This window comes from Panulirus ornatus, chromosome 23 (genome assembly GCF_036320965.1).
Source record: "Panulirus ornatus isolate Po-2019 chromosome 23, ASM3632096v1, whole genome shotgun sequence".
Lineage (NCBI taxonomy): Eukaryota > Metazoa > Arthropoda > Malacostraca > Decapoda > Palinuridae > Panulirus > Panulirus ornatus.
In genome coordinates, this window is record NC_092246.1 from 1,319,508 (window position 1) to 1,346,353 (window position 26,846).

The 26,846-nt window shown below is 44.4% G+C and overlaps 1 long non-coding RNA gene across 1 annotated transcript; it reads left to right on the plus strand.

Moving 5' to 3' along the window:
- Nucleotides 1-22,932, plus strand: LOC139756656 (uncharacterized). The gene is made up of 3 exons (XR_011714404.1): nt 1-287; nt 11,189-11,383; nt 22,406-22,932. It is a non-coding gene; the product is annotated as an uncharacterized lncRNA (long non-coding RNA).
- Nucleotides 22,933-26,846: the final 3,914 nt, after the last annotated feature.

Consider the following 26,846-nt stretch of genomic DNA (forward strand, 5'->3'; position numbering starts at 1 on the left):
AGGGCAAAGTGCCTACTGACAATGAGGGTAGCGGGAGCAGGGGGAGTTTTTGCAACAGTTTGTGCAACATACCATCGTGGCTTCTGGAGGCTGGAGCAGCCTTAGTGTGTCGCCTGGTAGGGGCCTGGCCACACGGACGGACGGCCTTCAGTCTTCCTTCGACTGTCGAGGTCACGGATTTGGGCAGGTTGTGTCTCCTTCAACTTTGCGATCCTTCACCCTAACGACTCGCCAATCACCACACCAGAGGCACACCACCCCGCAACCTTCAGGTCCTACGTCGTCAGGTCAGATCACAGGTCCTTCTGTATCCACTTTCCGTATCGTCAACTCTTGTATTTTCAACTCCTGTATCCTCCCTCAGTTTCAACTTTCTCAAACATCTATCTCAGCTGTCGTCTGGTAACCTACGTCACAAACAGTCCTCCTTCGGGTTATGATAAGCGGCCATTACTGACTTATTCATGATGCAGAGGAACCTTCTACTGCCTTCCTCCTGCCCCTACAGGAGCCTCCCTCCTGCACCTACAGGAGCCTCCCTCCTGCACCTACAGGAGCCTCCCTCCTGCACCTACAGGAGCCTCCCTCCTGCACCTACAGGAGCCTCCCTCCTGCACCTACAGGAGCCTCCCTCCTACATCTACGGGAGCCTCCTCCTGCTTTTCTCCTTCACCTATCGGGGTCGCCCACTCCTTCCCTCTTGCACCCACTTCCCTCTTCCTCCCTCTTTCACCTTCAGGAGACTCCTCTTGCTTCCTTCGTTCATCTACAGGAGCCTTGCACATACAGGAGCAATTCGATCGAATCATTCCACGAGTGACATTTAGTGAAGTGATTACAGTGATAACATCATAGGACAAGGCACAATCTCCAACCCCCAGACAAAACATAGCAACTGCGTTATGGAAATATCTTGATTTTGTAGACCGTTTTCCCGGTGTGTTGAGAACACTGCCAGACATTATTGGTCGTAGGAAGGACATAGATAACGTGTCGTGTGTGGCGTGTTCTGCTCCTCGGAAAAGTACATTATTCTTATTTGTCTCATAGTTGGTGGCCTTATATTTTGCATATATATATATATATATATATATATATATATATATATATATATATATATATATATATACACATACCATATAAAGTTGTTAATAACGATTAACTACCTTTAGAAGTAAGAAGTAAGTATTCAAAGTGTATTAGCCTCCAGAGAGACCAGCACATATGCCAGTCCTGTGGTTGGCGAAGTTCCACCCGACAAGTGGACAGTGATGACAGCGTGGCGGACAATGAAGCCAGGCGATGGCTATCATCTGTCTGGATCCGAATTACAGGAATCTATGTGTGGAGGGCAGCTGGGGGCACAGAAGTATGCCTAAGGTGTTTCAGAATACCTTATTAGGGTGGCTGTTAAAGACAAACTATGTGTACTGGTTGTTGTCAACATTGCTTGCAGTGTGGACAGTGTTCAGGGACGTGTTCAAACCTATTATGTCACACCAGACCTGATCCTCTATCACCACCGTTCTTGTCAACTCACTGAGGGATACACATACGTACCAACAGTGGTGAATGTGAGGTACATACAGAAGGTGGAGAACCATATACTTATCCACACTGGAAAAGGGAAGGAAAGTGGGAGACATCCTCCTAGCTTCCACGTTTCTAAGCGAGTGTGACAAATTAAAAGGTCTACGGTGAGGTATTACTCCCTGTATTGGGAATTAAGCAATATACACCACACCAAATGAGTGTTCCGTGCGGGTCCCTGCCACTGTGGCAGCGGGAGCCAAAGTGGTGTGTGTTGAGGTCCCTGATCTGGACACCGACCAGAAGGAAGTGGATGAAGCACCGTAATGATCAGGTCTTGTGACGTTGATGGTCACCTGCTGACGCGTTATGGCCAATCACAGACATCAGCCAGGCTGCTGGGGCCTGCCTTCAGCTGAGGTGTCATTAGCATTTCACAAGTCAGAGAGCAGAAGCTGGCTAAGCTTGGCCAGGGATCAGGCGAGCAGGGGTTGTGGCAGCGTGAGTTCTCCTGCAGGTGAGGCAGAAACACATACTGATCAGGCGGACCTGTACGAGCAGTGGCTCACACACACACTTCTTGGATGAGAGACTGATAACAACAAGTACACACAGAATACTGGACTGTAATGATGTACTGTTATTCTACGTGTTAGATACGCCAGGTAGGAGGATCTTGCTCTCTAACAGCCAGTTATTTGGCTCACGCGCGTGCTCGTGGGTCATGGGCTCACTCAGACAGAAGGGTAAAGACAGACAAAAGACACACACAAACGCACGCGCGTGCGCCACCCAAGAAATCACCACCAAGGATTCACGCCAGCAAGATACTCATAAATCCTAGAGACTGACAAAACACCTCCATTAAATCTCCAGGATTCGTGGAGATTCTCCCGGGGTAATTAACAGCGGAAGGGGGATGGCAGGGAGAGTACTGGGGTAGGGGCAGCGGGAGTGGGGGGGGGGGGGGGGGGGAAGGAAAGGAAAAGGAATAAAACACGAGTGAGAGAGAAAAGATAAAGTAAGATGAAGATGGGGAAAATGTGAAAATGATGAATAATAAAGATAATGATGATAATGATAACGATAATATGGATAATAACGATAGTAATGATACAAAAACTATAAAATGTTTGTGGAGAGAGAGAGAGAGAGAGAGAGAGAGAGAGAGAGAGAGAGAGAGAGAGAGAGAGAGAGAGAGAGAGAGAGAGAGAGAGATGCTCTCTAAAAGCCCGGACATATTCTGGAAAAAATAGGGAGACAAAATGGCGGTAAAAAATCGATGTGAGTAACATGTCTGATTTGATTTCGAGCCGAAGCTGCTGGCTTTTTCCCCTCTTTTTCTTAATGTGTTGGTCAGGGGAGAGGAGGGAGAGGTGAGACTGTAGGAGGGGTAGTCTCAAATGGAAGGGAAGACTGAAGTGTGTAAAGGTGTAATTTATTTTTTGATGGTTGTCTGGAAGGGTTATTTTTGGTGCCTTATTTATATACCTGAGATGTTGACGTCTCTCTCTCTCTCTCTCTCTCTCTCTCTCTCTCTCTCTCTCTCTCTCTCTCTCTCTCTCGTTTTGTCTTTATTCTATCCGTGTGAGGGCATGGAGTCTGGCAGAGTGAGTGTGGAAGAGAGAGAGAGAGAGAGAGAGAGAGAGAGAGAGAGAGAGAGAGAGAGAGAGAGAGAGTATGGGCGGAGGTGGAGGTAGGGGCGGGGGGTGAGGGAGAGGGAGGGGTGGTGGACAAGACAAGCTGGAGTTGGACCTCGAACAACACGGCGACCTTGAGGTCTCCCCAACCTCGTCTCGTCAAGCTGGTTTATGACGCCCTCTCCCACTTCGCTCTCCCTCCCTCAAGCCTCCCTTACTCTCACACGCTCCCTCCCTCCCACACACTCCCCCTCACGCAGGTCCCTTCTCCCCCTCACGTCTCGCTCCCCACACTAACATCCACCTCGTGAGGTTCCCTTCTTCCACCCTTCCTGGGCACCACTGTGACCTGGGGGGGGGGGGGGACTCTTGATATGATGGCTTGACTTTTAACCTCAGCCTTAAAAGTCAGGTCTCAGGTCGTCTCACGGTACGTAGTGGTCGTACCCGAGTGTCGTAACCATATCAAATCGGCTCAATTGTAAAGGTTGAGTAACTTGGAGAAATGTGACCCAGCCACAACATGGTCAGGTGCTTCCGTCACAACTTTACAACTCTGTGCACAACGGCATCAAGCACAACTCTATGTTTATTTCAAAAGCTTGATAACCTCATTTATCATATGAGATAATCTAGTCATAACATTATTCATCATAACATCGTGCAGTGTGAAAGTTGGACGGTACGTTACCATGCTGAACCTAATGCTACTGTGTTACCTTATCTTCGCCAAGGAATCCTCACGTAGTCTGTCATCAATGAGCGCTCCACTTGTTCCATAACCCTGGAAGGATCTTACCCCAGTGTTGCCGCTCAACACGTTGTAAACAACACTACACACAACACAAGAACTCAACAGGTTCCCTCGTGTTCCCGTCAGGCAAAAGAAAAAGGCCTCAAGACATCACTGTGTTGATAAAGTCTTTTCAAAGAAGAGACGAAAAATGAGTGAATCAAAATAACTTGGGAAAAACCTTCACGATATTTTCTTTTGCATTCTCCCTTCCTCTTGCAACCCCTCCCCATCCTCCTGCCTTACCCACCCCTCCTCCTCCTCCTCCTCCTGTTCTTCTTGGGCTTTTAAGCACAACTGCATTCATGACTGCATTCCTGACCGGTATGCAAGTACAGGCAGGGGCTGGGCTGGCCTCCTCCTCCTGCTGATGCCAGACAAGCACCATCACAAGCACCATCATCCCCACCACCACCTCCACCACCAACAACACACCAGTCGCATTCAATGACGGTGATGATGGTGGCAGTGGTGGTGTGGTGATGTGGTGGCAGTGGTGGTGTGGTGATGATGGTGGCAGTGGTGGTGTGGTGATGATGGTGGCAGTGGTGGTGTGGCGATGTGGTGGCAGTGTTAGTGGTAGTGGTGGCGGTGGTGGTGTGGTGGCATTGGCAGTGTGGTGGTGTGGTGGTGGCGGTGATGGTGTGTGGGTGCTGAGTAGAGTGGAAGGAGAAGAGAAAATGATGAAAAAGAAAAAAAAGTTACTAGGAAGAGAAGACTTTGTGTGTGTTTGAAATGTTTTAATCTTGAGTTAACTGTTATCTTGTATACAAGTCCTTGCTGCTAGCTAGGCTTACATAAAGTGTTGGTCATTCGTAAAATTTGATCAGAAAAATGATTTCAGCGAACTGGTGTTATGATGCTGACGAGCTGCGTCGTAGGCAGACGTGGCTGCTGTGTGTAGCCTGACGTAGTGTGTGCGTCCTGATCCTTGCAAGATACTGACTGACGCGCGTCACAAGGCGTCAGTAAGGAGCGCGAGGACACCATGCATGCAGGCAGGTGGCGGCCGTGGGTGCTACTGACTGTGTATGGATATCGTGAGGTCTCCACCTGGTACACATGACAACGCCTGTGACACACAAGGAGGACTGGAGGGCACAGCAGCGATACAGGCAAGCCAGTAAACACTCCTCTGTGGTGCGAGGCGGTCTGTTCTTGTATCTAAACACAGGTTTTTCTTACCGAGACGTTATGGACAATTGAAACCCTAATCATGGCCCTACTTATGGCTATCTCATTAACGCTGTCTATCTATCTATCTATCTATCTATCTATCTATCTATCTATATATATATATATATATATTTCTTTTCTTTCACACTATTCGCCATTTCCCGCGATAGCGAGGTAGCATTAAGAACAGAGGACTGGGCCTTTGAGGGAATATCCTCACCTGGCCCCCTTCTCTGTTCCTTCTTTTGGAAAATTAAAAACATTTATATATATATATATATATATATATATATATATATATATATATATATATATATATATATATATATATATATATATATATATATATATATATATATGATCTAATTCCTTTTTTGATTGAGTCAGCACAACGTTGATTCTAATTTGGTAATAAGATTTAGCCGTATTCCCTTCCTCGTATTGATGTTGGACGCTTCGATGCTCTCAAAAACTTTGATTCTCACAGTGTTTTATATTTCATCTGTTGAAATTAGATTCATACATATTCCCAGATGATTTACCAGCAGGCGTGAAGACTTGCTGATGACTCGTGGACAAGATACGTGATGTGTAAGGTCTGGTACAGCTAGGGGGACTCCATGATCGAACCCAGGTGAAGTTTAGGGGTTGGGTTAGAGATCTGTCTCTCTGTCTGTCTGGTATGTACAGAGTCAGCCACTTGGTCAGACAAGAACTCCTGGTAATCACATTTGTGTACAGTGGTGAGACCTGAGGAACACGCCAGTAAGGAACTGATCAGAGAGAGAGAGAGAGAGAGAGAGAGAGAGAGAGAGAGAGAGAGAGAGAGAGAGAGAGAGAGAGAGAGCTAGCTTTAACTGAATAGAGAAAAAAACAGTTGAATTCCAACTGTATGTCAAGGAATCGAGTAACTTTAAATCCTCCAGTTAACACCACTTAAACCCCCATCATACAGGTCAAGGGGTTCGACTAGCGGGGCTCCGGGTCTGCCATGAGATTCAACCCTTTTTCCGTTCTTCTGTTTTCATCGTTGCCAACTACACTTCGAGACCTCAGGATCAATACACCATTTGGGGTACATTGTGATCTGTGTTTTTTTCTTGCCACCCATGTGGTAACGACGTAATTTAGTAAATATCAGATCCTGGGACACGTCGCAATCACAAAAAATCAAAAATTAATTTGTAGTTGGATATTGATCGTGCGAGACATACCTAGCATTATAGGCAATAACATATGTTTGGTCCGGAGTTATTCCGACCGTAAAGGCTATAAAGTATTGAGTATATGACCATCAGATCAGGTCCGCGAAGTGGTTTTTTCCTATCGGATACAAATGAAGGCTTGTATCTGCTCATGGTAGATGAACAATTGATTACGTCTTTTACTAGTAAATCGTGAAGTAAGTGTAAATCATTTGGTATGCTCACTGGTTACTTCTTTCTTAACTTTTATCATGAATCAAAGTTTCACAGTTAAATGTACGAACCTAAAACGCTTTTTACCTGTTGAGGAAAATAGTTGAGCAGTTATATACATTATAGTTTACTTAGATATACATTCCAGTGGACGTCATAAATCTACAATATTGGTCATCGAACACTTCCCTATCGAGTCCAGCTGGGTGTAGTGGGTTGTGAATCACCTGCGCAGCAATCAACAAGGTTCACACTGTTAGTGTCGAATTTATCGAAGGTAAAGTTGTTGATGAATAGTTAATGGCTACGTCGAAGAAAATGTTAAACAATGTTACAGACTCACGATAAATATCGTGTTACACGACACTGTTGCTTCTAGATTCTCTCTGTCTGCCAGTTCATCCCAGTTTGGTCATAAGTTCTGTTATGATCATTCAGGCGACAGTACTGATGGCATGTATAAAGGGGTTCCTGCTGCTTGCAAGTTAAGGACAATATATATATATGTATATATATATATATATATATATATATATATATATATATATATATATATATATATATATATATATATATATATATATACAGTCACCACAATGAATGCAGTTAATAGTTCTATGGAGATGATGATATAAGCAAAAGACAGTCTTAAATATCTGAAAAATGTTAAGATTATCTGTTGCAGAATATTGGCCTTACCCAATAACCTGTAAATTCATCTCATAAATGAGATGCAATGGTGATGAATGCTACCAATCAGGGCTCCACTATGATGGTTGCCAAAATTGAGGGGCCCCACTTTGGTGGGTGTTATCACTAAGGGCCCCATCTTGAAGATGCCATCACTGGGGTCCCTACATCACTTTTACTATGCTCTAATTGTTGCACGAATTATCTTTGGGAAGAAATAATTGTGATGTTCCCCTCACACACGTAACTCCTAGACCTTATGTAAAGGCATGCAACCTGAAAGTAGCCTTCTGTGTGTGCAGTGTTTGAGAATGATCCTTCGGTAAATTACGGCAATCACCATCTTTTTATGAGGTCGGTTTAGAGTGAAATTAAAACATTGATTTTAATTTAATGATATCTAACTTTATTGCGATACAAAGAGCGTAGCTACAGTGACATTCTTTGTATGGTAAAACTGTTAAGTGTCTTTCATTAGGGCAATATAGTGAGGTGAAGTCACCAGCCAGAAACATTCATAGGTTTGACCTTACCTCCGCCTCAGTTGGTCTGACGATTTCATGTCTCGTCTGAGGTCAAACTCTACCCCACTAAGGGTACAACACATTGTCTGATGGTTGGTAACCATGGCAGAATCACCAGAATTTATCCTCTGGTTTGACAGTTATGAAAGAGAAACTGAAAATGCCATGCCCCACGACGTGACCTTGACTTGAAGGTAAGACCTTAAAAACGATTCATGACACGACAACCATCTGTTGATCGTTAACATAGCCTGACAGTCTCATTGGTCAGGAGTCTGGTTACTGAACGAAGGCATTAATTGTTCCACTGTATAAAGAGAAGGGAAGTAACACTGAGCGTGGAAATTATAGAGGAATGTGACCTTAACACAGGTGGTAAGGCGCGTGGTAGGTGGAGGTTGATCGTGTTGAGAGGTAGGTGTTGTTAGTGATGAACAAGGTGGGTCTAAGAAGGAAAAAGGGGATTTGTGGGTCATATTTTGCACATAGACAAGTAATGGAGTAAGTTTTACATAAAAAACAATTGTATGTAATATTAATACATTTAGAAAAGGCACACGACAATATGATTTGGTTAGAACACCTTTGAATGATGTTATGATGTTTGATATGTAGGAATGATGTTATGATGTTTGATATGTAGGAATGATGTTATGATGTTTGATATGTAGGAATGATGTTATGATGTTTGATATGTAGGAATGATGTTATGATGTTTGATATGTAGGAATGATGTTATGATGTTTGATATGTAGGAAGGATTCGTGCGAGACCAACTATGGTGCGAGTGATGGTCTGAAATGACTGTGAAAGTGCGTCAGAGCTGTGTGATGTCGCTAAGCAGGGAAAGTGGCGTCATGAACTGTGATTCCATACGATACCGCGGAAATTGATACAGTTAATGTATGCAGATGACGCTGTGGTGGTAGTTGAATCAGAAGAGGAGTTAGACAGCATGATAGACCAGTTGGAAGATGTATGTGGAAGGAAAGTAAGATGAAAACTTTAGTGTTTGAAAGAGATGAGATGTGACGTGTGACACCACAGTTCAGAGTGATGGTGAGCAACTTGAAGTTGTGGATCATGTAAGACATTTGGAAGAAAAGTCTATAAAGAAGGATAGTGGCCAAACGGGAAATGATAATAGATCCATGTGAGAATGTACAACTGTGGTTGTACCAACAGCTCTCTGGTGATGTCTCACTCTGATGTGTGGCTGTTTGACCCAAGTCTGTGTACATCAGTAGAATTAGAGAAGAATAGCAGGATAAACTGTGTAATGCAGCTGGCATTACGATAGTCGGTAGAGAACGTTGTATATGTGAGGAGGATGTGTGTGGGGAACGTTCATTTGAGAGACGCAAGGACAAAAGTCTTGCGTGATAGTTTGGCCACATGAAACATATGGTAAATGATAGATAAATGTTCCTTCACTAGAATGATAGATCAAGGTATCAGGAGAGACAGACCTAGAAAAATGGATTGATGCAGTGACAGAATCGATTAGAGTTCGTGATAATACGACTAGGGAGGAATACCATCAAATCCTTCTGTGTACGGAGCTGGTGTGAGTCCTGCCTTCACGCGAATGAACTTGTGGGCAAAATGAAAACAAAGAAGTGCTTATGAAGTGTAGTAATAAGTGTGACTCTCTGGACAGAGGCTAAGGATGTGCTTGTGTGGTTTGGGAAGTTGCGAGTTCCTGTTCCACCCCGGGATCTGGGGGCAAGTCAAGAGATAATCACACACACACACACACACATATCTACTTCTCTATCTGTCTATCTATATCTAGGATTAGGTCAGGTATCTATTTATCGAGCGACCCTGTGGTGAGGATGAACAACTGAACTGGCTATTAGTCGGCTGCACTGCGCAGGATTCGAACCAGGACTCGTGTGATTCATAGTTAGCAACATTAACCATTACACCATGTATACGAGATAGAAATTAGTTGTATATGTATATTTTCCAACGAGTTGTATTATCTTGTGTGGCTTATTAACAATATATGTTTTTATTCGTCGGGAAAATATTCTATAGAAATCCTAGTACTGGAACTGTGGTCTGCCGTGGAGGTATTGTCTTTCCCTACAATGAGATATTCAATGTTTACAATGGTCATCTGAAAAAGCCAAAGCCGTCAATAATGCCAGCCAAGTCTCTAATACTGTAAACAGGATAATGTTCGAAGATAAACCTTGTGATACGGAAGATAAACCTTGTGATACGGAAGATAAAGGAGTAATATCTATATACTTATCTATCTATCTATCTATCCATCGATGTATATGTATGTATGTGCGTATATGTATATCTATATGTATGTGAGCGGCTGTGACTTTCTTCGACTGTTTCCTGGCGCAACCTCGCTAATGCGGAAAAAGCTATCAAGTATGGAAATTATATATATATATATATATATATATATATATATATATATATATATATATATATATATATATATATATATATATATATATATTATCCCTGGGGATAGGGGATTAAGAATACTTCCCACGTATTCCCTGCGTGTCGTAGAAGGCGACTAAAAGGGGAGGGAGCGGGGGGCTGGAAATCCTCCCCTCTCTTTTTTTTTAAATTTTCCAAAAGAAGGAACAGAGGGGGCCAGGTGAGGATATTCCAAAAAAGGCCCAGTCCTCTGTTCCTAACGCTACCTCGCTAACGCGGGAAATGGCGAATAGTTTGAAAGAAAAAAGAAAAGATATATATATATATATATATATATATATATATATATATATATATATATATATATATATATATATGTCTGAATTACAACTACTATTATCATACAGTTTTTTCTTAGCATCTTTACATTAACATTGTTTTGTTGCTGAAGAAATATTTGTACATTTTGAGCTCTGTAATTTTTGTGGATTTGAGAGAAGTTGTCATCATGACGGCCCACGACCCCATTTCTCTCGTGTAGGACGGTTAGGTCAGGTCAGGTCAGGTCAGGTCCTCGTCTTCCATGTACTGTGTGCTTGTCAGGTGTGGCGCCATATCTCATGTGTTACACTAGAACGTCCCCAGCAGATGTACCTGTTATTTGGGGAATATTCTCATGTGGTTCTCGTAAACATCACAATTCTCTTCTTGAACATTTCCCTGTACTGAACATATTTACCAGCTCCTTATGAAGGATATGTACTGCATTTACATTGAACATGTATTTACACTGTGCATGTACTGGAGGGCAAATTTGTCTCTGTCCTCCATGATTTGTTACTCTCACGAGCGCTTTCATGTGATTGCTGTGTGATAAACACAAGTGTCATCTCTGTCTGCCTCACAAGTTGGTGTTGTTGAGTTTCGTTGGTCATGTGACGTAGTCTGTTGTCATCCATTCCCATGCTCTCTTACTCATCCGGATAATTTTCTTTCACATTTCAGTCAGTCATCATTGATGAACTTGACGTCCTCTCGTCTGTGTGTGACCTTCGTTAACCTTCTCTATATGGTCAGTCCTCTCGTTAGTTCGACTGGTCACACCTGGCCTGGGATTGCACCTCCTCACAAGTCTCTACTCCAGTCTGGTCTTCCTGAGGTTCGCCGGCGCAGCTTCGCATCAGCATTTGTTTCTTTTAAGTAAGACGATTTTCTTTCACTCGTGCAGTTGATTCCTCTCTGACTATCTACTTCGTCGGTTGATTTTCTGAGTTTCCACGACTTCCCTGACGTGTTTGGTAAGTTCTCCTGACCATCACGACTGCTGGTGACTGTCATCCTCCTACATGGCTCATATGTCATTATACATCACCTCTCCAGCCCCGTCTATGTGGCCTGTGGTCCTAGATGGATCTGTTCTTATACATGATCGTCAATCTGACGTCAACATCTGGAAATGTATTTTTCTTCACTGATCATTGACACTGGACAGCTTGCCTTTTACATTTTCCAACTGATTTCCACATGTGTGTGTGTGTGTGTGTGTGTGTGTGTGTGTGTGTGTGTGTGTGTGTGTGTACGTGTGTGTGTAGTTATCTATTACCTATTTCTATTGTATGGGGAAGGAGTTTGACGCTGTAACACTACCATTCAAATTCTCAAGTTTATGTCTGTTGTTTGTACTCACTCATCTTGCTCCATTCACCCAAAAACTCATACCATAAAAACATATCTTTAAATCCGTTTTTACCAAGTGTCTCACTTGATTTGATGTTATGTTGTCTGGTTGTTCAGTTCCTACATCCCTTGAAGAATTGTTCACGTCCCATGTCATCAATCTGTTTTAAAAACTTAACAATTGTGATCAAGTCATCTGTCAATCTCTTCCAAGACGAACAGATCTAAAGTTTCTATCCTCATTTTGTAATACAATTCTCTTAATCCAGGTCCCTTCTTTGCTACCTCTTTCTGAATCTTCTTCATTATTTCTCTGCTTATTTAGGTGCGTCGACCAAACTTGAGAAGCTTATTCCAGCTTTGTTCTTATGTACCACATCAAAAGCTTGATAAACATTTCCTTGTTGTTGTGATAACGGCGTGACTGTGGTATTAGTGGTGGTAATTTTGTAATGTGCTGGTGTTGTGGTGGTGGGGTTGTGATGATGGCGGGGTTGTGTTGATGTTGTGGTGGCGGTCGTGTTGTATCGGTGGCGTTGTTGTGGTGGTATTGTTACGGAGGATGTGTGGTGATGTTTTGTTGGCAGTGTGTGCAGGTCCTGTTGTGCTGGTGGTGTTGTGCTGGTGGTGTTGTGCTGGTGGTGGTGTGCTGGTGGTGGTGTGCTGGTGGTGGTGTTGTGCTGGTGGTGTTGTGCTGGTGGTGGTGTTGTGCTGGTGGTGTTGTGCTGGTGGTGGTGTGCTGGTGGTGGTGTGCTGGTGGTGGTGTTGTGCTGGTGGTGGTGTTGTGCTGGTGGTGGTGGTGTGCTGGTGGTGGTGTGCTGGTGGTGTTGTACTGGTGGTGTTGTGTTGTTGGTGTTGTGCTGGTGGTGTTGTGCTGGTGGTGTTGTGCTGGTGGTGTTGTACTGGTGGTGTTGTACTGGTGGTGTTGTACTGGTGGTGTTGTGCTGGTGGTGGTGTTGTGCTGGTGGTGGTGTTGTGCTGGTGGTGGTGTTGTGCTGGTGGTGGTGTGCTGGTGGTGTTGTGCTGGTGGTGGTGTGCTGGTGGTGGTGTGCTGGTGGTGTGCTGGTGGTGGTGTGCTGGTGGTGGTGTGTTGGTGGTGTTGTGCTGGTGGTGGTGTGCTGGTGGTGGTGTTGTGCTGGTGGTGTTGTGCTGGTGGTGGTGTTGTGCTGGTGGTGGTGTTGCTGGTGGTGGTGTGCTGGTGGTGGTGTGTGCTGGTGGTGTTTGTGCTGGTGGTGGTTGTGCTGGGTGGTGGTGTGCTGGTGGTGGTGTTGTGCTGGTGGTGGTGTGCTGTGGTGGTGTGCTGGTGGTGGTGTGTGCTGGTGGTGGTGTGCTGGTGGTGGTTGTGCTGGTGGTGGTGTGCTGGTGGTGTTGTGCTGTGGTGGTGTTGTGCTGGTGGTGGTTGTGCTGGTGGTTGTTGTGCTGGTGGTGGTTGTGCTGGTGGGTGTTGTGCTGGTGTGGGTGTTGTGCTGGTGGTGGTGTGCTGGTGGTGTGTGCTGGTGGTGGTGTGCTGTGTGGTGTGCTGGTGTTGTGTGCTGGTGGTGTTGTGCTGGTGGTGTTGCTGGTGGTGGTTGTGCTGGGTGGTGTGGTGCTGGGTGGTGTGGTGCTGGGTGGTGTTGTGCTGGGTGGTGTGGTGCTGGTGGTGTGTTGTGCTGGTGGTGGTGTTGTGCTGGTGGTGGTGTTGCTGGTGGTGTTGTGCTGGTGGTGTGTGCTGGTGGTGTGTGCTGGTGGTGTGTGCTGGTGGTGTTGTGCTGGTGGTGTGTGCTGGTGGTGTTGTGCTGGTGGTGTTGTGCTGGTGGTGGTTGTGCTGGTGGTGTTGTGCTGGTGGTGGTGTTGTGCTGGTGGTGTTGTGCTGGTGGTGTGTGCTGGTGGTGTTGTGCTGGTGGTGGTGTGCTGGTGGTGGTGTGCTGGTGGTGGTGTTGTGCTGGTGGTGGTGTTGTGCTGGTGGTGGTGTTGTGCTGGTGGTGGTGTGCTGGTGGTGGTGTTGTGCTGGTGGTGGTGTGCTGGTGGTGGTGTGCTGGTGGTGGTGTTGTGCTGGTGGTGTTGTGCTGGTGGTGTTGTGCTGGTGGTGTTGTGCTGGTGGTGTTGTGCTGGTGGTGTTGTGCTGGTGGTGGTTGTGCTGGTGGTGTTGTGCTGGTGGTGGTGTGCTGGTGGTGGTGTGCTGGTGGTGGTGTGCTGGTGGTGTGTGCTGGTGGTGTTGTGCTGGTGGTGTTGTGCTGGTGGTGTTGTGCTGGTGGTGGTGTGCTGGTGGTGGTGTGCTGGTGGTGGTGTGCTGGTGGTGGTGTGCTGGTGGTGTTGTGCTGGTGGTGTTGTGCTGGTGGTGTTGTGCTGGTGGTGGTGTGCTGGTGGTGGTGTGCTGGTGGTGGTGTGCTGGTGGTGGTGTGCTGGTGGTGTTGTGCTGGTGGTGGTGTGCTGGTGGTGGTGTGCTGGTGGTGTTGTGCTGGTGGTGGTGTGCTGGTGGTGGTGTGCTGGTGGTGGTGTGCTGGTGGTGGTGTGCTGGTGGTGGTGTGCTGGTGGTGTTGTGCTGGTGGTGGTGTGCTGGTGGTGTTGTGCTGGTGGTGGTTGTGCTGGTGGTGGTGTGCTGGTGGTGGTGTGCTGGTGGTGTTGTGCTGGTGGTGGTGTGCTGGTGGTGTGTGTGCTGGTGGTGGTGTGCTGGTGGTGGTGCTGTGCTGGTGGTGGTGTGCTGGTGGTGGTGTGCTGGTGGTGGTGTGCTGGTGGTGGTGTGCTGGTGGTGTGTGCTGGTGGTGGTGTGCTGGTGGTGTTGTGCTGGTGGTGGTGTGCTGGTGGTGTTGTGCTGGTGGTGGTGTGCTGGTGGTGGTGTGTGGTGGTGGTGTGCTGGTGGTGTTGTGCTGGTGGTGGTGTGCTGGTGGTGTTGTGCTGGTGGTGGTGTGCTGGTGGTGGTGTGCTGGTGTGCTGGTGGTGTTGTGCTGGTGGTGGTGTGCTGGTGGTGTTGTACTGGTGGTGTTGTGCTGGTGGTGGTGTGCTGGTGGTGGTGTGCTGGTGGTGGTGTGCTGGTGGTGGTGTGCTGGTGGTGTTGTGCTGGTGGTGGTGTGCTGGTGGTGGTGTGCTGGTGGTGTTGTACTGGTGGTGGTGTGCTGGTGGTGGTGTGCTGGTGGTGTTGTACTGGTGGTGGTGTGCTGGTGGTGTTGTGCTGGTGGTGGTGTGCTGGTGTGCTGGTGGTGTTGTGCTGGTGGTGGTGTGCTGGTGGTGGTGTGCTGGTGTGCTGGTGGTGTTGTGCTGGTGGTGGTGTACTGGTGGTGTTGTGCTGGTGGTGTTGTGCTGGTGGTGTTGTGCTGGTGGTGGTGTGCTGGTGGTGTTGTGCTGGTGGTGTTGTGCTGGTGGTGGTGTGCTGGTGTGCTGGTGGTGTTGTGCTGGTGGTGGTGTGCTGGTGGTGTTGTGTTGGTGGTGGTGTGCTGGTGGTGGTGTGTTGGTGGTGGTGTGCTGGTGGTGGTGTGCTGGTGGTGGTGTGCTGGTGGTGGTGTGCTGGTGGTGGTGTGCTGGTGGTGTTGTTGTGCTGGTGGTGTTGTTGTGCTGGTGGTGTTGTTGTGCTGGTGGTGTTGTGCTGGTGGTGTTGTTGTGCTGGTGGTGTTGTTGTGCTGGTGGTGGTGTGCTGGTGGTGGTGTGCTGGTGCTGGTGTGCTGGTGGTGGTGTGCTGGTGGTGTTGTGTTGGTGGTGTTGTGCTGGTGGTGGTGTGCTGGTGGTGGTGTGCTGGTGTTGGTGTGCTGGTGGTGTTGTGCTGGTGGCGTTGTGCTGGTGGTGGTGTGCTGGTGGTGTTGTGCTGGTGTGCTGGTGGTGGTGTGCTGGTGGTGGTGTGCTGGTGGTGTTGTGCTGGTGGTGGTGTGCTGGTGGTGGTGTGCTGGTGGTGGTGTGCTGAAGGTGTTTCTTGTGGTGTGATGGTATTGTTGTAGTGTTGCTGTGTTGCACTGATGTCATAGTGGTGTAGTGGTAATAACGTTGTGTTGTGTTTGTGTTGATATAGTAGTGTTATTGTTGTGGTAGTGGAACTGTGGTAACAGTGTTGTGGTGGTGATGATGTGGTGGTGATGATGTGGTGGTGATGATGTGGTAGTGCAGTTGTGTTGTGCTTGTGGTGTTAAAGTGTGGTGTTTAAGCGGTGATGTGAAGGTGTGGTGGTAATGGTGCTGTGGTGGTGTCATTGTGGTGGTGTTGTTGTGGTGGCATTATGGTGGTAGAGTTGTGGTAATGTTACGCATGAGAGTGTTATTGTGGTGGCATCGTTGTGGTGGTGGTGTTGTATTGATAGTGCTGTGGTGATAGTATTGTGGTAATGGTGGTGTTGTGGTGATGTTGTGGAAGTGTTACTCTAGTGGTATTGCGATGGTGGTGTATTGTGGTTGTACTGTAGTGGGGTGCTGTTGTGGTGGTGGTGTGTTGTAGCAGTAGTGTGATTTTGATGGTGGTATTGTGTTAGTGGTGGTATGGTTGTGGCATTGTGGTGTTGTGTGTTGTTGGACAGTTTTGGTGGTGGTATTATGGTATGTAATTGTGGTGGTGGTATTGCAGTAGTGTTATTGTCGTAGGGGTGGCGTTTTTTTATGTTTTTGGTTTTGATGTTGCTGTGTTGTGGTTTTGTTGTGATGGGGTTTTGTTATGTTGGTGGTGTGGTGTTGGTGGTGTTTGTGTGGTGCTGTTATGGTGGTGTTTGTGTGGTGCTGTTGTGGTGGTGGTGGTGTGGTGTTGGTGGTGTTTATGTGGTGCTGTTATGGTGGTGGTGTGGTGTTGTTGTGGTGGTGGTGTTGTTGTGTGGTGTTGTGGTGGTGATGTTGTTGTTGTGGTGGTGGTGTTGTTGTTGTTGTGTTGTTGTTGGTGTTGTTGTTGTTGTGGTGGTGTTGTTGTTGGTGTTGTTGTTGTGGTGGTGTTGTTGTTGTGTTGTGGTGTTGTTGTTGTGGTGGTTGTTGTTGTTGTGGTGGTGGTGGTGTTGTTGTTGTATTGTTGTTGTTGTGGTGGTTGTTGTTGTTGTGGTGGTGGTGGTGCTGGTGGTGTTGTGATGGTGTGGTGTTGGTGGTGTTGTGATGGTGTGGTGTTGGTGGTGTTGTTGTAGTGGTGGTGGTGTTGGCGAGGGAACAAGACTCGTGTATACCCCCCCATCCCCCAGTTCAACACCTGTCAGGTCCTCCCGTCTGTAGCAGCCACGTCCCGGGTGAAGGTCTGTCCTGTGATGTGGCACTGCCGGCACGTGTCCTGTGGTGTGGCACTGCCGGCACGTGTCCTGTGGTGTGGCACTGCCGGCACGTGTCCTGTGGTGTGGCACTGCCGGCACGTGTCCTGTGGTGTGTGTGTGTGTGTGTGTAGGTACCACAGGGGCGTCACTCATCAGGCGGGGATCCCTTGCGACACCTGCCGTGCCGCGGGGCACCTCCCTTACCTGCCTGGCCGTAGGGACAAGGTGCGGGGCAGGGCGGGGTGCAGGGCGGGATGGGGTGTGGGGCGGGACGGGACGAGGCGGGGCGGGGCGGGGCGGGGCGGGGGTGCCAGGGACACACTTAGAAGCGGAGGTCCCCCACCTTTGGCCAGTCCCACCCAGGCAATAACCATCCAGGTCGTTATAGCGGGGTGGGGATTGATTGGCGTGTCACGTGACTTGCTCCCCGCGGGCCCACCCCATGGCGTGGGCGGCCGCCACCCACCTGGGCGGCCGCAACACCTACTTGGGCGGCTGTACCACCCACTGGGTGGGTGAAGGGCTGGGTTGGTCGTGCAGCTCCCTGACGTGCCGGCCCGAGCCAGCAGGTGAGCAGCCCGGGCACGGACGATCCTCAATATTTCTCAGGTTTTCCTACGTCGTACAGCTTCCGGTACAGCGATGGCGAGCACGATAATAAAAGCCTGACTCCACAAGCAGCCCGGAGCCTCGCCCAATCAGGGCCTGCCCTTCCCTGGCGCCAACGACGATTGGTGGACGCGCGGCAAAAATCGATGTGAAAGTCGGTGAATCGGGAAAACAACACGACCAGTGATTCGTCCGGACTGCCTCCGCCATGACTTCGGTAATTGGAAGGAAAAATGATGATAATCCACCGCGCCATATGACGCTGCACATCACGTACGCTCAATGTTAAGGAAAATATAATAAAAACTACAATATCACAGAGCCATTCGTCCTAGGCTGTCACAACCCAAGACGGGAACACAGGTAACCTAATTTTCCTTCATGCAGGGAATCGGATCCCAATCAGTAGCTCCTCAGTCTGGAAATGAAATGTAATTTTGATTACTGCTCCACCCAGACAGACGCCGGGAAAATGGTGAGCTAATGATATCGCCAAATTGAGAATGACGAACCTCACGCAGTTTTTAATGACCTTCCATACTCCCTCACACCAACTTTTAATGAAGTGCTGATTGAAGCCATTCAGGAACCTACCCTAAGACGCTGGTAGTATTATGAGATAGATAGATAGATAGATAGAGAGAGAGAGAGAGAGAGAGAGAGAGAGAGAGAGAGAGAGAGAGAGAGAGAGAGAGAGAGAGAGAGAGAGAGCCTTGCAACAGCTCTGCTGGCTGCAGCTGGCTCTTGCTATCCGCTGGCTGCTGCTGGCTCCTGCTACCTGCTGGCTCCTAGCTGCTGGCTACTGCTGGCTTTTGCTACCTGCTGCTGCTGCTGGCTGCTGCTGCGTCTTTTATTGTCGCTGCTCACGAGAAGAGGAACAATGACGTCACTCACACGTCACCGAAGCCTTTGTTTACAATGAACCAAAGTGAAGTTAGGATATATATATATATATATATATATATATATATATATATATATATATATATATATATATATATATATATATATATATATTCCCCTCGGAAAAACCCCCATTTCGTTGATTAAAAGTTCCGTTGAGTGGAGTCATTGATCTGGCCTTCATTAACGCAAAGTTGGAAAGGAATATCTCTCTGGTCTCTGATTGGTGGGAGTAAACAATTACCTGGCAGAACGATCAGGACGGATCTAATCGTTCTATTCTGATTGGTTTGCTAATCTCAGGTTCTTCACCATGGCGGGCGTAGCCAGGCAGGGGGGCTGACTAGAAGCTGGACCGGTTGTTGTTCGTCGTCGTAACTGACGCGTTATGTGCCTGGCGCTAGTGTCTTATGAGGAGAGAGAGAGAGAGAGAGAGAGAGAGAGAGAGAGAGAGAGAGAGAGAGAGAGAGAGAGAGAGAGAGAGAGAGAGAGAGAGAGAGAGAGTTAAAGCTTAAGGAAAAATACGCGACAGACAGCAATGCATAAGCAAAAGATTTCGACAGACGTAAACAGAAAAAGACATGTACAGAGCAAACAGACACACAGACACACCAGCAAACTGACGTGCGAACATGCAAACTGACGGCCAGACAGACAAGTAAACGACCAGTCATTAAGACCAGAAGAGAGACAAATGCATAGACTGATGTAACGAGGGAGATACAGAGAGACGTACTGAGGAGAGACATACTCTGGTATACATATGAAGGACAAGTACATGGCGAACACACACGCAACTCTCTCAAGTAATACAGACAACACAAAGACGCGGATATGAAGAGGAATACCCACACACTGGATGATACAGGCACAGACACACACACACACAAGCAACTCTTATGCTTCTACTTTGTTGATCATCATGAAGAATCAGGCTAAGACCTTCTATTCTAAATTCCCCACTGGTTACCAGTAAACACTTGGCTGCTTCGTATCAAATCCTCTTCTGCTTCTGATAAGATGCCTGATTTCATCACGGTAAATATACAACTACTTCTCGGTAAACCCCAAGTACTACAGAGTAAATCCCTAGTTACCTCAGAATAAATCCTCAGCTACATTTAAGTAAATCGTCAGCTCCAGTGTGAATCGTTACTTTTAAGTAAATCTTTAAGTACTTTCAGGTTAATCTCGAGTGACCTACAAGCAGATCTCAAACTGCTCTTGATAACATCTGGTTTGGTCTCCATAAATCGCTCACTAGTTTTCATCAGAAACAAAATTTCATTGAAGAAAAATACCAAGGAAACACTTAAAATTTGACGCTGAGAGCATTAGAGAACATGAGCCAGCATTACCAAGTGAGGAACAAGACGTGGCTCAGGAACGGACGAGTAAAAACTAGTGTTGTGGTACCACAAGTGTTGTTGTCTGGAACTGCTTTGTTCAGCTTGTGTTCATGTGATCCCTGTTGTGAAGATATCATAATTCCGCAGATAACATACGAACTCGTTATCTTAAAGAAATGCAAATGGCATCTTAATTATATTTCATTACGATATATAAAAATTTCATCAAAGTCAACTAAGGATAATTTTTGATAATCTTGGTAATCACACAAGATGTATTGTGGCTTGAGCAAGAGGAAGTATAAAGTAAACTTAAACATTTTTATGTTAGTGTTGTACAAAGTAATGGTTTCCGTGTAGATGTTATTGATAGCTATAAAATGGCCTGGAAAAATGGGGCAAATCCTTTGCAGAAGGAAGAAGGATTTTGAAATGACATTGAATATCATCTTTGTTTTAAAAGGAAATTAGATCTATACTCAAGAATGAATGTTTCGACCTCACACGTAACCATATGAGGATAAAATCCATAAATGATTATTGATGTGTTTGGTAACGTTATTTTGATAGTTTCTTGGTAAAGTTATCAGACTAACACATTGTCATCATATCCAGGACAGAAAGTTATTGTAATTCTAAAGTTTCAATAAAACCAAATCAGAAAGGACTAAACCTATAGATATTTTTCATGTACTGAGATGAGAGGGTACTGGGAAGTCAAAATTTTTTTTATCTTGATATGATTAGGTTAAAAAAGAATAATCTTGGGAAGTGAGAAGTGTTATGAATTTAAATTTCCGCCAGTAGGCCAGTCCCAGAGTATGACCACATCCTCATATGACCAAACCAAATGTTACTTTGAAATTTCCACATGACACATAACTTGAGTTCGTCTGCAGACTATCCTGGTGACTGCCACATGACATGTGATCCTCACAGTAACACGAACATAATTCTTTTCATCTCGAATCCCAATACGACTTGAGACAGTTGACCAGGTAAATCAGACATGAGTTCATAATTCGTACTTTGCATACAAGCTTGAGAGACTATGCACTGCCAACAGAAGGAGATAGTAATTACAACTTGAGTATTACTGTCTTACAAACCTCTTGTTTGATGGTACAATACCAGATAACAGTAGGAGAACAGACAGAAGTGTTGAGTCTTCCCGATATATATCTTTTTATTATCATTACCATTATCTTCATCATTAATAATGATAATAATGATAATGATAATAACAATGATAATGATAATAATAATAATATAATAATAATAACAAAAATGATAGTAATAGTAATAATAATAATGATAAAATGATAACAATGGTAATAATAATAATAATGATAATATAATGATAATAATGATAATGAAAATAATAGCAATAATGATAATAATAATGATAACAATGATAACTGATAATGATGATAATAATATAATAATAATGATAACAATAATGATTGTAATAGTAATAATAATAATAATGATAAAATGATAAATGATAATAATAATGATAATATAATGATAATAATGAGAATGACAATAATAGCAATAATAATGATAATAGTAATAATAATGATAATAATGAAATGATAATGATAATAATGACAATAATAGTAATAATAACAATGATAATAATATAATAATAATACTGATACTACTACTACTACTACTAACAATAATAATATCAATGATAATGATAATAATGATAATAATAATAATAATGATAATATCATTGACATTATTGTTGTTATAGTTATTTCATCATTATTAATATTGTATTTTACTGCAGTCATCAATGATATTGTTTTTATAATCAGTTTCATTCGGCTTTTATCACATATGGTTAAGAGTTATTATTATCATGTCTCAATATCATTATGATTTGTTTACAGTTTTGATTATGACTATCATTATTATCATCATCATTAATATCTTCAGTACTTTGGGTACTATCAACAACACAAGCAAGCTGCACTGTTGTTAGTTATGTTGTTATCTTAAACTGGTTTGGTTTTCGTAGTTTTCGCTACTGATTCACATCAAGGACTTGTTTGTTGCCGGGATTTTGTTGTATACTTTGAGAAATTTTGGGGATGGTACAAACACGTTAAGAAATGGGAACAAGATATATGTGTTTTCTATAAGTTTTATATATTGTGTTTTTGAGATGAATTTTACCTAAAAAAGAAACGAAAATGTTTGCGAATATTCTACACTGTCTTTTGCTATACAATATTGCAATGATCAATATATGGCATTGAAGCACATACCTGATATAATTTGTTATCATTGTATAACATGGTTAGATGTAGCATCATCGTTGTATAACATGGCTAGATATAGCATCATCACTGTATAACATGGTTAGATATATCATCATCGTTGTATAACATGGCTAGGAATAGCTGTATCATTCATTAGACGTGGAAAAAAGGAGGGAAATTACTGGGGAAATGCGTAACTGTGGAAAGTTTAATGAACATTTTGTGACTGTCTTAGGAAAATGCTGGTAGCCAAGTGACGGTACAACCCTTGAGCACGACGGTACAACCCTTGAGCACGACGGTACAACCCTTGAGCACGACGGTACGACCCTTGAGCACGAAGGTACGACCCTTGATTTCGACGGTACGACCCTTGGGCACGACGGTACGACCACTGACCACGATGGAAGGACCCAAGGGACGCGATGGTACAAACTTTCAGACATGAAAGTACGATCTCTGAAGAGGACGGTCTGACCTGTGAGCACCGAAGTGTGACCCTTTGACCTGACCCTTATATGCCTCCCCGCTGGGTATGTCACATGTCATGCAATGTATCTTATGGTATGACAAGAGCTGCTCATGACAGCTTCATGGCAAAGACAGGCTTTAGGAAACTGATAAAATTTTCTTATATTTTAGTATGTTACATTATGAAATCTTTAGGTTGTTGAGAGAGAGAGAGAGAGAGAGAGAGAGAGAGAGAGAGAGAGAGAGAGAGAGAGAGAGAGAGAGAGAGAGAGAGAGAGAGAGAGAGAGAGAGCCGCCCTCAGAACACGACCTCCAGCAGAGGTAGGGATGTTACCAAGCAACATCTCCTATAGGTTATAACTCGGGTAACAAGTCACCTTTGGCGAGGCTGTATCGGTAGGGTATGAGATCCCGCCCAAGAACTTCTCACTCTAAAGCAGTCTACGTTATCCTGCTACTGACATGAGCGCAGCCTTGGACTACAGGATCCCTGGGAAGAGGTCCTGAGCAACACCAGGACGCCAGCAAGACGCCCTGTGTTAATTAAGAACAAACAACAGATGGAATATAAACCAAATGACAGCATGCCAGTCCTATGATTCACAAAACATAGTAAAACAGAAACAGGAACAGAAACAAGAAGGATATCAAGTTATTTCGAAAACTAAAAAATGTTAAACTTGTTATTTATTGACCATGATTATGTCTTAATAAACGCAAATGAATAAAATAACAATGATATAGTGATTCACCATCTGCAAATAATAACATTGACCAAAACAAGAAACAAATTATCACCAAACTTGAGTAACATTCCACAGGTGACACAGCTCATAAACTCATTATAATTCTTACAATCGGTGTCGCTACACAGTGTGCAATATGTGGACAATGTACATAAAACTAGGACTATGTAACCTTTACATGTGGTCTTACAACGCGGTTCACCCCATAACAAATGATATGGATATAAAGAACTGTCAACATTTTTCTTATAACTGGTTTTCTTACACAAAAAATATAAACTGCCAATATATAAATCTGAACGGTGGTTTTCACTGTGTTATTATTCGGCAGTAGAACCTCTACACATACGTAGCTCAGTTGGTAAGTCGCCTCTACTGTAACACTACTTGTGGCCAAGTTACGACCCTCGGTTCAGTTAGTTAAAAACCGAAAAAAAACGACAATATAACATGGCCCGTCTTAACAACAGCGGCGGTAATCAAGAAGGAATGTTGTGTTTTATCTAACCAGAAGGAGAAGGTCTTACCAAGGAACAATAACGTTAACCTGCAATACTCGTTAAGCAGCTGTGTACAACGACGCACCTCGTTAGTCTAATGATGCAAAAAAGAAAGAAAAAAGATGAGAAGCGCAAGATATCCTGGCATGTGATGTCTCAACTGAGCAACATAATTAAACACGTCTCTCTCATACGCACACTTCACTAGCTTCTCCTCTTACCCACTTTCCTTCAAATATTTGCCATCAACGTTCTTTCGAAAATGAATTAATCTAATTCTCAGACAAGATTAATATAAACTTGAAGCGTAATTGCTCAAGGTTAGCCTTCACGGGTTGGTGTCGTGTGGGGTAAACATATGAGGCACACAGCATTATCAGCCGTGGTCAACCCTGTACTGTGAGCACAGGACACAACACGTACACAAAATGCTCATGTTAGTCTTCCCCTGTTCTAGGTAGTCATATATATATATATATATATATATATATATATATATATATATATATATATATATATATATATATATATATATATATATCCCTCCCTGACCACCACCTCTCACTGAACCTATATTCTCTGTACATTTTCCTTCTGCAACGTCTATCGTCAGCTTTCCCAGCCACAGGTGGGTAAGGTGTACGTTCTGGATGCTCTACTTCCTCGTTCCCTGAAATAGTTTATCTCTGAGTTAGATGTGATCCTCGCTCGTCTGTTTCGTCACTGTTTAGAAACGTGCACTGCCTCTTCTTGAAAGCAAGCTGTGGTGCGGCTCACCCCGGAGAAAAGAGACCATTGTCTCAACCAACTGTCGCTCCATGGCTCTCACGTCTTTGAAACTCTCACTTTGATCTGATTCCCTTCCTTCAGGTAACCAGTGAGGCGCTGGTCGTGAGTGACTAGTGGTGATCTCTGCTGTTGGACTCATCTCTGGTCGTCATCTCTCAGGAATTTTGGTGAAACTTTTGTCCCGGTTCTTGAGATCTTTGAAGCATTTGATTGGACATAACACAAGTTTTGCTTCCCTCTAAGTTTCCCCTCTAAGTTTTCCCTCTAACTTCCTTCCCTCTAAGTTTCTTTTTCTTTCTGTTCTCTAATATAGAGCTTCCGCTCTGGTTATTGCCTCGTGGTAGCTGTTCATGCAGCATCTACTATCAAGAGAAGGGTTCTCCAGGGCCCTGTCCTACCACCTGGTAAAACAGTAATTCCTGGCTATCCTCTCCTCTGTCCTGGGAATCTTACATAATGAACGTGACAAAGTCTGCTTCCAAAAAGCTGGGGTTATTGTACAAGTGCTTGGATCATTCTTCTTGTGAGTTGTTGTTACACATCTGTAGGGTTACATTTGTGCTAACATGGAGAACTACCCGCATACCTTGGATGGTTTTTCCTGCTTCTCCTCTTCATCAGACTAGAATCGAATTCCTTTCGCCGAATTTAATTTTCTTGCTGTCACTTGTCTTGAACCACTCTTTTCTGTCTGCTTCTCCCTCTTTTGCGTGTATCATTTCTGCCACTGCCCTCATGAGCTGCCCTTGTGTGTCACAGGCGATATAGCTTGTACCCACGGCATGTTCCTGGCTGCCGCCTCCCGTAGTTTCTGTGTCGAGAACAGCCATATGAGGAGTGACCATTATCATTCCGCATCTTCTTGGGTAGAGAATCTGTGGCATTCTTTTCCTTCTTTTGTTTTTCTTCTCTGTTAATGTGTTTTGCCGGTAACTCTCCTCTTCTTACAACCCGTCCTCCTTTAATGATCAATTCTACAAATACCTGAGAAGATTACAATGATCTCTTCCATCTTCATATTTGTTCGTGCTCTTCACGTTTCCCTTCCTCCTAGAATAAGAGTATGTCTTTGCTTGTGCCAAATTGTTTACCAAAAGAAAATGGAAATATAGATAATTTTGTTACCCAAGGATTCCCTTTATGGGATTCCTGCAGCTTCGAGACTGCACTCCACGCAGGAGCAGGGTAAAATGGGCTTTTTGGTGATGAGAATGTCCCTTTAGAGTTTGTGTGCAGCCTCTTCAAAGGGGACTTTTCTCTCATGGTGTGACCGTTGCCGGGTGGTCTTCTAACACCTATATATATATATATCATAATATATATATATATATATATATATATATATATATATATATATATATATATATATATATATATATATATATATATATGTGTGTGTGTGTGTGTGTGTGTGTGTTAAAGTAATTTTCACTAAAGGTTAGACAGCCGTTGCGCACGATGACAAGAAAAAGAAGTAAAAACGAAAAGAAGAAGGAGGAGGTTATATTGGTATATAATTATAATGTGACGCAGAGTAAAAACCTAAGGTGCCCGTAAACGCTTAATGGTTCTAAATGATGTCTGACTTATCTTCTTACAGACAAGTAATTTAGTAATTACGGAAAAAGAAGTGATGATTAATACGTCGTTAATTTTAGCTGTTCTATATAATGGACAAACCTGTCTCGGCTTGTGTGATGCTGCTGGGTAAGAAATGATTGATGTACTACTTTTTGTGGTCGTCGGTAATTCTTCCTGAGACGGAAACGTATCATAGAATTTATTTCAAGTAGAATGTTTAGTACCACTTATAGGAAAGTCATCCTTCAATAAGATGTCATAAAATTAGATCATAAATCATTTGTCACGACAGAAAATATCTTGAAATGAGACACATTGACAAGTGCAGTCAAAGTGATGTGGTTCTCGTTGTTTTCAAGACTTCTTCATTATTTTCCCTGGTGTATCACGTCTCAATCTGGAGCATCGAAGTCACCTACAAAACACCAGCTGATCCAGTGGCCGCCCCTGAGGTACGCCTGGCCTGCTCAGGGTGTCCTCACCAACAGGTCTCCCAACTCCTGTTTTTCAAACGTTTTCGAGCATTCTGTTGTGTCATCGATGGTCTAGCAATGAACTGACCCATTATTGATTTTTCTAATACTTCAAA